At 34.8% G+C, this 16,388-nt stretch overlaps 1 non-coding gene across 1 annotated transcript; it reads right to left on the bottom strand.

Annotated features, from left to right (window-relative positions):
- Positions 1-214: 214 nt before the first annotated feature.
- LOC122118584 lies at positions 215-320 on the bottom strand. Its single transcript, XR_006149412.1, has one exon. It is a non-coding gene; the product is annotated as a U6 spliceosomal RNA (small nuclear RNA).
- Positions 321-16,388: the final 16,068 nt, after the last annotated feature.

Below are 16,388 nucleotides of genomic sequence, written 5' to 3'. Positions count from 1 at the left end.
AATGAACATTGTTGTGGTGGTAGTTTTAGTATGGACTTGTTTGTGATCATTTAGGGGAATGCCCAAAAGTGGGATTGCTGTGTAATAGGGGAGCTCTATGTGGAATCTTTTGAGGAACTCCAAACTGCTTTCCAAACTGTATGAACAAGTTTATACTCCCACCAAGAATGCAGTAGGCTTCCCTTCTGGCCACATCCCTTCCAGCATCGGTTGTAAAAATATGGAACAATTCACTAATTTGCGTGTCATCCTTGTGCAGGGACCATGTTAATCTTCTCTGTATGTTCCAATTTTAGTGTATGTGCAGCCAAATTGAGCACAGAACATATATATATATATATATATATATATATATATATATATATATGTATATATATATGTATATATATATGTATATATATATGTATATATATACATATACATATATATATATAAAGTGTAATTTATTTTCTTAAACTAGACAATTCAACAAAAAGTAAGTTCAAAAGAATTGTGAAATTTTAGAACCATTTATTTCTTACATAAGCACACATTTAAGAATAAAGGCAAGATTGACATGCCAAAAACAAAATAATTCCAGGTATTTGTTGTTCAGGAGATCTGTAGGAGGAGGAATTCAATTATTCTACACAAGATACCTGTCATAGTGATCATTGCAGCAAATGTTAAGGTTTGTTAAAAGTTTTAATTTTTAAATATGTTTAATTTTGGGATTTGTTTATATATGACAAAATTAAGACTGTTTGGCAGGTCATAAAATTTTTCAATAAAATATATAATATTTCTAGTAGCATGTACTAGTAAGTATGTACATTTCAGAGTTTATAGAAACTTTACTAATGAGAAATTGCAAAGACTGTTTAAAGAAGCAGAGTGAAGAGTTAAGATTTAAAGTACACAGTTTCTGTTAAATCTTTAGGGCTCCCTTATGTTATATGTTAGTGATGAACAAATAATTATATAAGCCACATACAAATGATGAGATGAACTATAAATAGTAATTTTAGTGGGTAAATTTAAAGGCTACTTATACTCATAGATTTATCCAGTTTTAAATGTACAGTAATATGAGAAAATAGTAAAATCTACTATGCACACTTCAAATACTGAAAACCCTGGTAATTCTTTTGTTTTTTATTTTAGTAATCATTAATATTTAATTATTTTTTCTTTATTTATAGCATTTTTTCCTTGTTGTAATATAATACAACTTTTTGAGATTAAGAGGTACTTTGAGAATATTATTGGGATAGCCACACCATTTTTCATAGGAGCATGTGAATTTACAAAGAGCAAAACTAAAAACAAGATATTGATTAAAAATTTTATCAAGTAGAGTCTGAATCAGGAGTGTTGATAAATGTCCACACCTAAAATCTTAACCCTAGGGTGAAGTAGTGGTATTACAGAACTGAGGCCACAAAATTGAGAAACTGTGTTTGTTTTGTTTTGTTGCTTTGGTTTGGTTGGTTGTGGGGCTTGAACTCTGGGTCTTGGGTACTGTCCCTCAGCTCTTCAGCTCATGGCTAGTGTTACCACTTGAGCCACAGCACCACTTTCATCTTTTTCTGCTTATGTCGTGCTGAGGAATGAAATTCAGGACCTCATGCATGCAAGTCAAGCACTCTAACACTGAGCCACCTTCCCAGCACCTGAGAAACTGTGATTTAAAAAATCATCTGAACAATATTTGCTTTCTGCTTTAGGTTATATGATGAAATATGTAAACGTATTTTTATATTTTTGTGAATTGTCATACTTCTAAATTTATACTAACTGCAGCCAACTTATCCTTTTCAAAGTCAAGAAATATTTCTGAGAGTTTGCTTCTGTGAAGACTGTTTTAGCATTTATAATTTCTTCTGAGTCATTTTTTTTTATCAAAATCACTTTATATTTTATGTTGATGAGTTATCATACATCAACTACCTTCAAATGTACATGTAGAGTCTCAATATAGCAGTATGAATATTCTCATACACCTCTTGTTTATCTGTTACGGACTTTAAGTATTATGATATTTTCTCTTTCTCATTTCCGCTCTTTCTCTTTCATGCTCCATGTCTGCTACTTAGATTTTCTGCTGGTCTACTATTATCCTTCAGGATCCACTGGTTTTGTGGGAACATGATAGGGACCATCACTTACCCTTGCACTCTTTAAGAGTTATAACAGTGACGTGAAATTATTTTTTGCCATTCTAAATTGCAAAACAACAGATCTAGGAATTCCTTTTCACTTTTAGTACTATTATAAATTTTATCTCATACGAATCATTGGGACTGATAAGATACTTTTAGCTTGGGACCTAAAAGTTCTTTTTCTTTTAAAAACAACCTTTTTCTTTTATTATCAGTAAGTAACAAAAACAAAGCTATCCTATGGAAAATAGGCTGAAGTTGTTCATAGGGATGAAAAACAAGGTAATGGGGGAAGTAAGTACAAAGGATACCCCTCATATAGCACAGATACTTAGAGCAGTTTAGCATGTACACTTTGTGATAAGGACAATGTGCTGGGAACTCTAGATTAAATCACTGAACACCTGATATATATTTATATGCACATATATTTACATATGTATATTTATTTATATATGCATATATGTGTATATAGGCCCATATATGTACACATGAATGTTACTATACACACAATACACACATACGTACACACATGTACACATGCACAAATGGAGAAAGACACATAGATATAGCCAACAAAAGTTCCACTAGTTGTTGAATATGCCTTTGACAGAATGCTTGATAACAAATGTGTTGAAGATATATTTGTCTCTAAGAGTTCTTTTACCACTCCTCTTATCTCTTACTACTGGTAGGTTTAGAGAGATTGGACTTGAAAAATGCAGTACAAGTGATAGCAAGTCACTTGGAAATCTCAATAAGTATAGGTCATATGGTGTCTCCCTGCTCCCCATGGAATGCTTGCTCTTGTAGACACTCTCAACATCCAAAGTAGTAGGGCAATATCCTTGTTAAGAATGAAGTTATAAGGCTTTAAATGGCATCCTTCCTTGGGCTCTTTTCCAACAGCCAGCATCAATTCCTAAGCAGGTGAGTGACTCCCCAGAAGACTGGAGCACAGGTCAAAATTTAACCAACCCATATGAAAAGTCTAAAGTGAGAAATGCTGACTGAGGTCGTGCTGATGCCCTGGCCACGAAAATGAGAAATAAAGAAAGTTTTTTTATGTATAAAAATTTGAGAATAATTTGTAACCTGTCAATAAATGTGTAGAACACAATTATACCAACTGACAAAAGATGATGTGGTTTTGGACTTGGAAAGTGGTTTTAAGTGTGTCTACACAAGTAGAATCAGCATGAAACAAGCCAGCATTTCTTCATTTAAGATACAAGGAAAGGATAGAGGTTGACCCATTGTAACAATGAGATTTGCAAGATACTATTAGAGGGGCGTGGACGGAGGTGTTGGGGATGTGTGAAGGTAAGAAATAGTAGGGGAAAAATAAAGAAGGTGGTAACAATGCTCAATAAGAAATGTACTCATTACCTTACTTATGTAACTGTAATCCCCTCTGTACAGTATCTTTACAATAAAATATATATTAAAAATATACAAGGAAAACTGTACATATAGCAAGTTGTATTTGTCACTCAATAGAAGTAAAGAATTGGTTTTAGGACCACAGACATACTAAAATTTTGGATACTCAAATTCTCTACATAAACACAGTATATTATTTTCATTAGAATAAACCTAGTGCAGTGTAATTTCTGTGAAAATTTGTACTACATTCTATGTTTGTATTGGAAAATAGAATATATTCACTATCAACAGATACAAATTTATTTCAGATAATTTTTGTCTGCATTTTGTGGATGGAATTGTGAGAGCTAATTTGAAAAGCACAAATTTAATCACCAAGAGCTGTCTTCAAGATGTAACAAAAATCGAATACAGCATCATTGAATGGCATGGGACTCTAAGGAGAAGTACTTGAATTGAAAAATTATCAGAAAGTATAAGCAAGCAAAGACTATTTAGAAATGCAGCTGCTAGATTTCTCATGGAGAGCTTTTATAACATTTTGTGAAACACAAGTCAGAACCTCATGGAAGTGTAGACAATTTTCCTTCACTTTTCGGTCAATCTTGGTCATTATAATCTAGAATAATCCTGTAATAAGAAAATGTTTATGAGAAGTGGGGGAAGATGGTGGAAGAGAACCTGGAGGCTAAACAATCTCTCGCATAAAAAGCACTTTTAGTGTTCCAGCGAACAGTACTAGGCTAGAGTATCACACTAAGTGTGCCATCACAGTACAGAGTTTGGCTAGAGAGGGAAAATCCAGAGATGGAGACAGATCTGAGCAGTTGCTGTAGCCATGGCTGAGGCAGCTTTGGTGGCGGCAATACCCACTCCGCCGTACATACAACAGAGAGGGTCCAGGACAAAGGCACCAGACACAGTGGGTGAGCAGATTCAACTCAACACCAGCAACAACTGAAAAGGAGCAAATGAGTTAAACCATCTTAACAGGCTCATATCAAGCATTGAAATAGAAAAAGCAATAAGAGACCTCCGTTCTTAGAAAAGCCAGAACTACATGGATTTGCAGCAGAATTCTACAAGGTTTTCAAAGCAGAGCTCATACCAATACTCCTCCAACTCTTCAATGAAATTGAAAGAGAAAGTTCACTACCGAACACATTCTATGAAGCCATCATAACCCTCATCCCAAAACTAGGCAGGGACTCATCAAAGAAAGAGAATTATACACCCATTACTTTGATGAACATTGATGCCAAACTTCTCAACAAAATTTTGGCCAAATAATTCAACAATTCATCCAAAAATTACATACCATGATCAAACAAGACTCAGTTCAGGGAGGCAAAGCTTGTTCAATATACAAAAATCAATTAATTAACACCACTTTATGATGAAGTTTCTGGTTAAACTAGGAATCCAGGGAATATTCCTCAATAAAATAAAGGCTGTATTTGACAAACATGCAGCCAGCATTATACTTAATTGTCAAAAAGTAAAGACATTTCCTCATAACTCAGAAACGAGACAAGGACGTCTATTCTCTCCATTTCTCTTCAATTTACTATTAGCATGCCTAGGTACAGCAATAAGAAAAGATGAAAACCTAAAAGGGATCCAAACAGGGGAAGATGAAGTAAAACTCTCCCTCTTTGCAGATGACATGATCTTGTATTTAAAGAATCCCATGGACTCCACTCCCAAATTACTCATGCTGATTCAAAACTATGGCAATGTATCAGGGTATAAAATTAACCCTCAAAAATCAATGGCTTTTCTGTTTGCCAACAATGAGAAAAGAGTGGCTGAAATCAGAAAAGCAACTCCATTCTTAATAACCCCACCAAAATAGAATAGCAATGAATTAACTTAACCAAAGAAGTAAAGTATCTCCATGATGAAAACTTTAAAAACCTGAAAAAGGAAATCAAAACTGAACTTAGAAAGTGAAAAAAACTTAGAAAGTGAAAAAACTCCCTAGATCCTGGATTGGAAGGATTAACATCGTGAAAATGGCAATACTTCCCAAGGCTACCTGCAAATTCAATGCAATACCAATCAATATTTCAATCTCATTCTTCAAGGAAATAGAAGAGGCAATCCAAAAAGTCCTATGGAACGATAAAAGGCAATGAATAGCATGAACAATCCTTAACAGAAAAAACAGTGCTGGAGTAATATCAATACCAAATATCAAACTCTACTACAAAGCATTAGCAAACAAAACAGCTTGGTACTGGCACAAGAGGAGACCTCAGGACCAGTGGAATAGAATTGAAAACCCAGAAATGAGCCTACAGACCAATAGGCACGTAATCTTTGATAAAGGAGATAAAAAATAGAACGGAAGAAAGACAGCCTCTTCAGTAAAAGTGCTGGCAAAATTGGTTAATGACTCACAGAAAACTAAAGCTAGATCCTTATCTATCATCCTGAACCAAATCAGAAAAAAATGAAAAGAATACTTAAAAAGAACCAAAAGTTCAGAAGAGATAAACACACACACACACACACACACACACACACACACACACATGCATACACCTAAAATAAAAATTATGGGAGGAAAATAAGATTACTAGAAAACAATTTTAAAAAGTAAAAAATTTTTAAAAAGGTTCAAATAAGAGTTCTATGATTGCCACAATGAGATGTACAATTCATTATGTCGAAAAACGAACTTAACAACTTTGGTGGGGGGTGGGGGAGGATCGGTCGAGGGAGGGGAGAAGTATGGGAAGGGAATGGAAGGGGAAACAACAAAGAGGCAACAGTTCTTGATAAGAAATATACTCGTTATCTTGTCCATGTAGTTGTAACTCCTCTGTACTGTATTCTCACTATAAAAAAATAAAATAAAATTTAAAAAAAGAGTTCTTTGATTTTTCTTTTTGGTGGGGGGGATGGGGGCAATGGTACGGTTGTGTATCTCCCGTGTCCATAACCAGTCTCTTGGTGGAGTCTCTGGTCTGCTTGAGGTGTTTGTTTTCCCATTGTTTTCTTAAGTCAGTTTGTTTGAACAGGCAGCAAAATGCTTTGCCTAACCCATTGTTTTGTGATCCTCCTCCCAGGCTAGTTCAGTGGGAGGTAGATTTGCTTTGAGTATCCCAAAAGAAGGAGATGGGAGTTTCCTCCAGTTTGGAGATGCTGTGATAAGACTAGGTTATGGGTATAGTTGAGGCCTTTCAGCAATCAGTAGCTTTTCCTTGCTGGGCTAGGTCCTGAGACTCTCAGAGAGGCCAGCTTGGAGCCATTCTCAGGGTTTATGTTTACTAAGTTTCAATTGTTTGTCTAGGCTGCTGTAGGGAGAGGCAACCTCTGGCTCTGTTTGCCCAGTGATGAAAGTCACTCCTCAGGGGGCAGATTTTTCTCTGTCTGGGCTGGTTGACTTTCCCCTGGGTGGAGCTGAGCCTGGCAGGTCAGGGCATGTTCCTGTGACCTGCTAAATGACTCTTTTGTTTTCTTCCAAGGCCTGAGTTGGAGCTAGTTGCTCAGCTGGGCCTTTGTTAGTATCAAAGACGGAGATCTCCAGTGGTAGGGGACATGCAGCCTTCCCTCCTTTGCTCCCTGAGAAGGAATGAGGAGATGAGGGTTCTACTCATGCCAGAGTCTTGTTCCTTGGCAGTTTCTGGTCTGTGATCTGCAGGATGAAGATATCTGCTCCTTATCAGTTCTTGCTTGTGTTGGGTAGAATCCGCTTGCCCGCCACATCTGGCGCCTTTGTCCCCGATTCTCTCTGTAGTTATGGCTGCCAAGAGTGTCTCTGCTACCAACACTTCCACTGCAGCCATGGCTAGCTGCATGTGTTCAGAACTGTTTCCTTGCTTGGATTTTCCCTCTCTGTCTAAACTCTCTGTATTGAGATGAAACACTTGGTGTGACTCTATAGCCTAAGAATGTTCACTGGAAACTAAAATGCTTTCTATGGGAGAGCTTGTTTAGCCTCCAGCTTCTCCTCTGCCATCTTCCCCTGAATCTCATGATTTTTGTATGAATTTTTTTTTTTAGGAAAAAGTGTCATTGGTGTTTATATTTTGTGTTGGCATAAAATGAGCCTACTATTGTCTTAATTTAATAAAATAAAACTCTCTGGCTGGGCACTGGTGGCTCATGCTTGTAATCCTAGCAACTCAGGAGGCTGAGATATGAGGACCTCAGTTCAAAGACAGCCCAGGCAGGAAAGTTGGTGAGGCACTTATCTCCAATAAGCCACTAGAAATCCAGAAATGGCACTGTGGCTCAAGTGGTAGAACGCTCACCTTGAGCTGAAGAGTGTAGGACCAGTGCCTAGGCCCAGAGTTCAAGGCCCATGAACACCCAAATAAACAAAACAAAAAAAAAAAACCCTCTCTGATTCTATGACAGCAAAAATTTTGTGGGTAATGGTTAAGACCAGGTTGCCATTCTAAATATATATATATATATATATATATATATATATATATATATATATATATATATATATATATATATATATCTCACCCCAAAAAAGAGAAACAATAGGAAATATATAGCACGAAACTTATAAATCTTAATGGACGAACAGTCTGTCAGTTTGTTTTAACTTTTTATCAAAAATGAAAGTAATACTTGATAATATTTTATTAAGGCATTTAAATTTCTTTGACCTTGTCATTTAAGATTCACCTTAAAAAGAAATTCAACAGGTGACAGTGTTTTCTCCTTACTTTTCTAAATAAATGATTATTTCATCATTATAGTGTATAGCACAATATAACCAGAAAGCATTTGTTAAGGGAAAAAAATTCCCATTCTTTGTTTTGCTTGTCTGTATTTAAAGCTGAATACCACATCTTACCCACCCTATTGTCTGTCTTCTCATTTGAAACATTTCAGTAAATTTATCAGCCAGCAAAGTTTTACAAAATAGCCTGCTTTCATTCATTGTGCTTTCCAAAATATATCTCACAAATGCCAACAACCAAACACAACTTGCAACATCTGTGGATTTTTCTATTTATGGTGCAAAGTAATCACTTTCCATAATCCTTAGAACCAGCTCTTCACAGGCATTAAATGCTCTTTCACTTCCATGCTTTAGAACAGCAGCATGTAACAATGGTGTACATGTTAATTTGATCACCTCATCTGGTTTGTTTACAGCAAGGACTGACTTCAGGGAAGATGGTAATAGATGAGTTGAGCAATAATGTAGTTTAATAGGGCTCTGAGTTGGCGATAAAGAATATCCATTTATGTGACTAAATATTTAAATTAAATCTTATAATGTATACTCTTTCAATTTTCTGGCTAACATGATCTACAATCTACGTATTTTTAAAAGAAATATTGTACATTGTTTCCTTGGTGACAACGTAATTGGAAGACTTAAAATTTTCCTATACCATGACCATCTGAACTGAGGTGGATGTACTTAAGTTAGCATAAAGAAATTTTGGGACAGCATTAATGTTTGAATCTTGGATGGGATTTGATTGGGAATTGTGACAGGCTTTCACAGTATGAGAAGAAAAACAAAAGGCCATACTAATACTTTTATCTGTTTTATTAGTTTATTCAAACACACACATATAAACACACAGATACACATTATGAAGCCCCAGTCAGTCTGAAAGAAAATATTTTAATAGGAATTCCAAAAAATATTTAGTATGCTGAGATCTGATTAGAATTTATAGGAATATCTAGTGGCTTCCACCCCTAGACAAGTTATTATCATTGGTGAAGATGTTGCCATTTGATTTTAGAATGCCCCAGAAAGACCTATGTGTTAAAGAAAAATGACATTCCAATTCCTCCGAGACTGTGGACCATACCTGAATAGTTCTTCTGGAGATTAAGTTCTTCAGAGTGAAACTCCTGAGAAAATAGATTCTCATCTTCTTTCTTCTTCTATCTTTTAATCATTCTAGGTTAAAAAAAAAAAACATTTCTCTTTGACATACTCCCCTCCTTGACATTGTCATGTCACTGGCCCCCAAAGCAATAAAACCAGCTGAACACACACTGAAACATTCAATCTTGTACATCTGAGTAAGCCTTTCTGCTTAATAAATGGACAATATCACTTATTATGGTAGGTTATAAAGCTAACCCAAAGTTCTAGTCTTTCTAACAATGTGGAGTATATTAAAATGTGCTTCATTATAAAATATCTAACTCCATGTTGTATATTGTGTTTTTTTTTTCTGTTGATCCTAGCGCTTACAATCAGGGCCTAACTGTAAAACGGTTTGCAATAAATAATCACATTACTTTTATGATTCCATAATTTTACTTGTTTTCCTAAAAATTTATAGAACAGTGTAGCTATGGAAAATCAATAAATATTGAATTTTGATATCGGATTACCTGTCATTGCAAGTGTTGTCAAAATTTATCTACACTGAAATGATTGCCATTGATATCTTTCTCAAGATTCCGAATGTTATTACTTTCAGCTGACATTTTACAAAACTCATACCCCAAACATAATTTTTAGTTTGTTCATGCAATCATAAATATATGGCACAAAATGTTAATTAACTTTATTTGCTGTCATTAATGGAGTATACGTAATACAATTAAGTATATTCCCTCAGGGAAATAAAATATCTCCTTCTAAATCCAGACTTGCAGGGAGACAGACAGACACCCACACCCACACACATACACACACCCTCTCTCTCTCTCACTCTCTCTCTCTCTCTCTCTCTCTCTCTCTCTCTCTCTCTCACACACACACACACACACACACACACACACATACTTTACACTCTGACTCAGGTTAGGTTCCAGACATTGGGTATCAGACAATGATCTATTAATCAAACTTTCTTGTCCAGACATAAAATACATTCATAATTCCACACATGTAGAAACACCAGATCATTCAAAATAATGAGAATATTTAACAGAACCACCCCGCTCTGAGCCGTCTACTCCCTGATTTCATTCATTCATGTCGATGCATTTTTCATATCATAATTAAAAATCTTTTTGTATCTCTCTGATTAGCAGAAAATATCTTATCATATAAGAGAAAATGTAGGTAAAATTACTTTTTGCATATGAAATAATGACATTCCTGAGGAAAAAACATGCCTGTTTTTCAGTTTGGTTGCCAAAATGGAACTATTAGAACTTCTGAGTATTTAACTTTAAACCTGAACCTTCAAATTTCACTAGGATTTGAATTGTGTTACTTACAACATTAATGTAAAATAAAAGCATTACTAAATAGAAAGAAAATTATAAGTTTATCACACCTTAATCCCTGAATTGACTTTATTATAAAAACAATTACATTTATATAACATGATAAACATCCTGAAACAAACTATGAGGTATGGAAACAGAAGAGTCCGTTTTCTGTTTACTGTATGTTGTTGTTATTTTTAGTTTGTGATGATTCTGTCTTCTTTACCTTATGCATGGTATATTCATTCTACGTCTTCAGTAAGGTGGGGGTGGGCACAGAGATTTAGGGAAAGGGTGAAAAAATGAAGCAGTGGAGTTCCTTGAACATTGATGAAAGGGAACTATTTAACACATGGGTGGGGAAAGAAGGGAGGTTATGGGAAAATATGAGGGAACTGAAGACATTTCATAAAAGGAAATGTACACATTACCTGACTCATGTAATTCTAATACTTCTACAAATCAACTTAATAACAGAGTAAATTTATTTTAAAAAGTCAAACAAAACATTGTTTCTTAGAATCATACAAGTATGTTTTGTTCACTGGTTTGAGCTGGTTAGTCTATATCTGAAAATAGCTACATTTACATTCATTGGGCGAATTTTTGAGCTACTGGTAGATAAAAGTCAATTATGATTGTATGTTTTTTGAGACTGAATCATTTATTTCTTTAATCTAATTTGTATGATTTCTATCTACCAGTTTTGGAATTGGCTTGTTCCTGTTTTTCAAGGACCTAGTGGTGCATTATTAGTGCTGATGTAAGATTGTTCTAATTTGTTGATGTACATACTCAAAGCTATAAATTTTCCTGAGTATTGGCTGTGTTCTTGTGTCCCAGAGGGGGTAGTATTCTGTCTGCTCACTTCCACTGAATTCCATAAACGGTGGAACTTCCCTCCATATGTCTTCAGTGACTCACTGATGATTTGGCAATGTGTTGTTGAGTCTCTGTGAGTTTCAGAATTTTTTGTAATGCCTTTTGATGCTGAGATCTAATTTGGTCCCATTGTCGTCTAACAGGATACAATGAGTAATTACATTTTTATTTTTGAATTTTCACAGATTTTCTTTCTGATCTAAGATATGATCTATTTTGGAGAATGTTCCATGAGCTGTTAGGTATAGCTTGTCAAACTAGGTATTTGGTTTTGATTTTTTTGCTAGATTTTGACCTGGATGGCCCGTCCAGAGGTAAGAATAGTGTGTTCAAGCAACCAACAATGTGTTTGGATGTACGCATATTTTTAGGGCAAGTAGTATTTGTCTGATGAATTTGAGAGATCTAGGATTCAGGGCATTGATATTTAGCATTGTTATATCCCCCTGATGGAGAGTTTCCTTAATCAACATTTAATGTCCTTTTCAGTCTCTTTTTACCTTTATACCAAATTTAATTTAAAGCCAATCTTATCTAATATTAATATAACTACTCTGGCCTGTCAATGAGGTCCATTTTTAATTTGTAAAGATGATGTACAGAAGGGATCCAATTACCTAAGTCAGATAATGAGCACATTTCTTTTTGAACAGTGTCACCTCCTCCCTCATGTTCTCCCAGTTCTTCCCTTTCAACTTCCCTCCCCCTAAGTTGTATAGTTCATTTACAAGGTAGTGTCTATTGAGTGGCACTGCTACATTTGTTTACCCTTTGTTCCACCATTTCTGTGTTTCCCCTTGCCCTTTCCAAACTTATATATAAGACCAAAGGTGCAGAAATTAAAACAAAATAACAGCATCCGAATTCAGATGGAAAAAGCAAAATAATAAAAAAAAACTCTCATTATCATTTCTTGGAGATCAATTTGATGAACATTATTTTATATGATAATATTCATATAGCTATTGAGCCTTTGTGATCCTCTCCAAAGGGCATCCTCCTTTGAACTCACTGTATAAATGTTTAGAATTCCATGTAACTTATCATGTCCAAACACAATGTTTTCTCGTTTACCATCCAAGTGTGTTAAGTTGTTGAATTGGAGGCACATTCTAAGACAACAAATGAGGGAAATCAGCAACCTATATTTCTTTGAGTCTGACTTTCTTCACTTAATATAGGTTTGTTCCAAGTCTTTCCTTTTCCTTATGAATGGTGTAATATCATTTTTTCTGGGTGAATAGAGTGGTATCATACTGAAGAGTTTCTTCATGGCAAAGGAAAAAGTTTGCAGGGTATATATAGAAAGAGAATAGAATGGAAGAAGATATTTACTAACTAAGCATTAGACCAGGGATTACATAACTAACCCATATTTAGAGATCAAATAAACCCTCAAATAAACAAGAGCCCAATTAATATATGGGATAATGACTTAAAGAGAACTTCTTAGAAGAAAAGTAACAATGACAAATAGTCATATCTCTCTCAATGAAAGAAATGCAAATCCAAACAACACTGAGATTCTTCTCACCACTGTTCCAATGTCATTATGAAAAAACGAACAATCACAGATACTGATAGGGATGTGGTCGAAAGGAAACTCTCTTACATTGTTGATGGAAATTTAATCTTGTTCAACGACTTTGGAAAACACTGTGGAGGTTGCTCACAAAACTGAATAGAAAGCTCCCTATGATCCAGCAATTCCACTTATGGGCATTTATCCAATAGAGCAGAAAAAAGGCCACACTGAAGCTGCCAGCACAATCATGTTCATTGTTGCATTATTTTCTGTAGCCAACATATGGAATCAGCCCAGATGCCTCTCACTGCAAAAAGGGATCAAGAATTGTGTGCGTGTGTGTATATGAATTATATATATATATATATATAATTTCATTGATCCCTATTTACAAATATGTATGTATATATACCTACATAAAAAATCAAATTTTATTAATCAATCAGAAAGAATCATATTGCACCATTCTTTTTTGGGGGGCAGGGGGTCCAGTCATGGGGCCTGAGCTCTAGGGCTTGGGCGCTGTCCCTCAGCTCTTCAACTCAAGGCTAGCGCTCTACCACTTGAGCCACAGTGCCACTTCCAGTTTTTTTCTTTTTGCTTATGTGGTGCTGAGAAATCGAACCCAGGGCCTCATGCATGCAAGGCAAGCGCTCTACCACGGAGCCACCTTTCCAGCCCCTATTGCACCATCTTAAGGAAAATGAAAGACTTAGAAATAATCATATTAAATGAAATTAACTGGACTCAGACAAAGTTAGGTTGTATGATTTTCCTTATATTTGGTAGACAGAAGGTGCGTATAAATGTAAAATTAAACATACTGGATGATATGCAAGGAGGTAAATGAATTATCTGAAGTGTCAGAGTCCATGGAAAGTGAAAATAGTATAGTTCTCTTCAAAGATTAAGTCAAAACCCAACAAAATAAATACCAGTAAATGTGGACTACAAGAGAGGACGGGGGGCGGGGCAAGGTGAGAGGGGTAGGAAATTGAAAAGGATAGAGTACAGGCAAGAATCTATTGCATACTTCCCAGAATTGAAATATACAAAGTAATGGGTAATGTGAAATGGGGGTGAAGATGTTGAAGTGGTAACACAGTTTCAGGTGTATTGTATACACAAAATGACTTGTTAAATGGCAAGTAATTCCATACATAACATAATATTGAGATACGTATGGACTTTGTTGATTGGGAGGGGTGAATGAGAATGTTGAATGGGGTGACATTAATCAAGATGAACTGTATTCATAAACTGTTTCAGTGAATGGCAACTCCTTTGTACAAATACTTAAAGATAATAAAAGTATTCAAAAGGTTAATTATGATAGTTGAATAGAGCGTTGAACCTCAATCCAATTCCCATTTAATAATATTTGTAACCTGTAGGTTTGGAGAATAAAGTTCAAATAATAAAACTTCATGAATAGTTTTTTTCAAAAATTTAAAATTTAAATCAATACTACTTTGCTTTTTGTCCACTATTGGGCTGTTATAAGAAAATACTTCAAAGTAAGTAGATTAAAACATCAGGACTAGATTACCCATACTCTAGAAGCTTGAACATTGATTATAAAAATGATTATTCAAAGCAAATCTTTGTCTTATGGGGGTCTACTTTCTGGTTCATTATAATCTGTTTGCTGGACATTCACATGGCAGACTAGTTATATTGGGCTTCTTTTATCAGGATCATTATTGCAGGGTAATCTCTGAAAGGCTGATTCTAATGTCACCAGACAGGGGAATAGAATTTCAATACGCGTAATTGGAAGGAGTTACAGTGTCCAATACATTTTGCAACTTTTTCTTTAACTCAGTGTAGTGTATCATTTGGATATTATTTCATAGAAATTAATAACTGAAGGACAAACCTATATCGTGTAAATTATGTGAATGATTGTTCTTATAATGGGAATAATTGTAGTGATGACAAAGTGAAGTATGATTGTTTTGTGGCTCTTGAATCACATCATAGGTAATCATGTAAACATGTTTAGCCTTTCTAAGGCCCTTCTGATGTATTTGAACAATCTCCAATGAGTTAACTGCTTTCAGAAATACAGATCTCCTTAGATTTTAATTGCTGTCTGCTATTAAGACTCCCACAGACACCAAAATCAGAGTATGCTAATTTCTCTGATAAAACATATAATATAAATTGTTATAATTAATATAATATGAAGACTGTAATATTAATAGCATTATAAATACTAGTGTTCACATTATATAATATATTGACATCCATTGGTTACATCAATTTTTAAAATGTTTATAACAATGTAAATAGTTTGCAAATAGTTATTTGATGATTTATAGAAAATGAGAAAAAGATTTGTGTACATATTTACTTGAGATGCAAACAGATTCATCTGGTTATTTCTGATCCTTCCTTTGTTGGTTTCATTCATGCATGGAGAACATGCAGAGAAGTGACAATTGTAACCTTGCGTTTACAAAAGGGTTAACTTACATGAAGTTTATGTTGGGCTAAATAACAGATTTTATAAATTAAATTGGTTTTGTCCCTTCCTTTCTTCCTTCCTTCCTTCCTTCTTCCTTCCTTCCTTCCTGCTGTCTTTCCTTCCTCCTTCCTTCCCTCCATCCCTACCTCTCTCTTTTGCTCTCTTCTTTTTCTTTCTTTCCTTCTTTCCTTCTTTCTTTTCTCCTTTCTTTCTTTCTCTCTTTCTTTCTTGCTTTTCTTCTATTCTTCCTCTCTTTATTTTACTCATAATATTTCTTAAGTGTATACATAAAATACCAATGTGTTGTGAGTAATTATAAATATTAACTAGATTAATATTAATTTTAATGACCTATGTTATATCTTAAAGCAAATTGTACTAAAAACCACTTCATAAAAGTTGCAGGATATGAAACAAATATTACTATTCATAATATTGTTTATTTCTTCAAACTAAAATAAGAATCTAGACATAATATGCATGTGTGTGCATGTGGGTGTGTGTGATTCTTGTGATTTGAACTCAAGGCCTATGCCTTAGTTTTTTTCACTCAAGGCTAGTTTGACCCACAACTCCACTTCTGGCTTTGTGTGTGTGTGTGTGTGTGTGTGTGTGTGTGTGTGTGTGTGTGTGTGTGTGTGTGTGTAATTAATTGAGATGTGTCTCACAAACTTTCTTGCCAAAACTGTCTTTGGTCCCCAGCTTCCTGAGTAGCAAGGATTACAAGCTTTAGACACTCATATTCAGCATAGAAATAATATATCTAAGAATAAAATAAATTTATTATTTGAATTCTAGAGGCTCAATTTAATAAATTAAT

Source organism: Dipodomys spectabilis, unplaced genomic scaffold (genome assembly GCF_019054845.1).
Source record: "Dipodomys spectabilis isolate Male_0828 unplaced genomic scaffold, ASM1905484v1 ptg000155l, whole genome shotgun sequence".
Lineage (NCBI taxonomy): Eukaryota > Metazoa > Chordata > Mammalia > Rodentia > Heteromyidae > Dipodomys > Dipodomys spectabilis.
The sequence above is the reverse complement of the archived record's forward strand: the minus strand, read 5'-3'. Positions and strand labels throughout refer to the sequence as shown.